General features: G+C 41.5%; 1 protein-coding gene across 1 annotated transcript in view; it reads right to left on the reverse strand.

Annotated features, from left to right (window-relative positions):
- Positions 1–549, reverse strand: part of macf1a (microtubule actin crosslinking factor 1a) — a gene marked incomplete in the record, with an annotated part of 123,316 nt that overhangs the window by 46,594 nt on the left and 76,173 nt on the right.

Genomic DNA, 549 nt, shown 5'->3' on the forward strand with positions numbered 1-549 from the left:
ACACACACACACACACACCTAAAGTCACATAAAAACACAGATGCATGCACACGCACACCTCGAAGAGAATAAGGCATGCACCTCCACAATCATGCTCAATAACTTCAATAAACACACCTGTCAATCATCCATACACACACCTCTGCCGGTCATTATGGTAGTTTCAGACTTTGCAGATTTTGTGGCTGATTTGCTGAGTGTGTGCGGACGTCTGCAGGTGGGCAACTACTTCTGAGCTTTTCAATTTAACAGCAAGTTAGTGTGTATGTGCACACGCACAAACATTCTTTTAGGCAAATAAAAACTTCACACTTTCTTTACCCAGCATGGCTTTCATTGTGTGTTTTCATTCAGCTGGCAGTCTATGTTACAGATGGAGTTTATGTCCATGTGCGATTAATGCAGGAAGAACTTTCCACATTATAAACACTTTGGAGGTCAATTCTCTGCGGCGGTTTTCACCATTTGGGAAATTTTTGGTGGTAAAAATAGGCTTTTCCTCTCTTCTTTCTTTCAGTGACCTTGTCTTTCTCTCCTTTTCTCTCTCTT

The sequence above is a fragment of the Morone saxatilis genome, unplaced genomic scaffold (assembly GCF_004916995.1).
Source record: "Morone saxatilis isolate NCDOM2014 unplaced genomic scaffold, NCSU_SB_2.0 Contig9, whole genome shotgun sequence".
Lineage (NCBI taxonomy): Eukaryota > Metazoa > Chordata > Actinopteri > Moronidae > Morone > Morone saxatilis.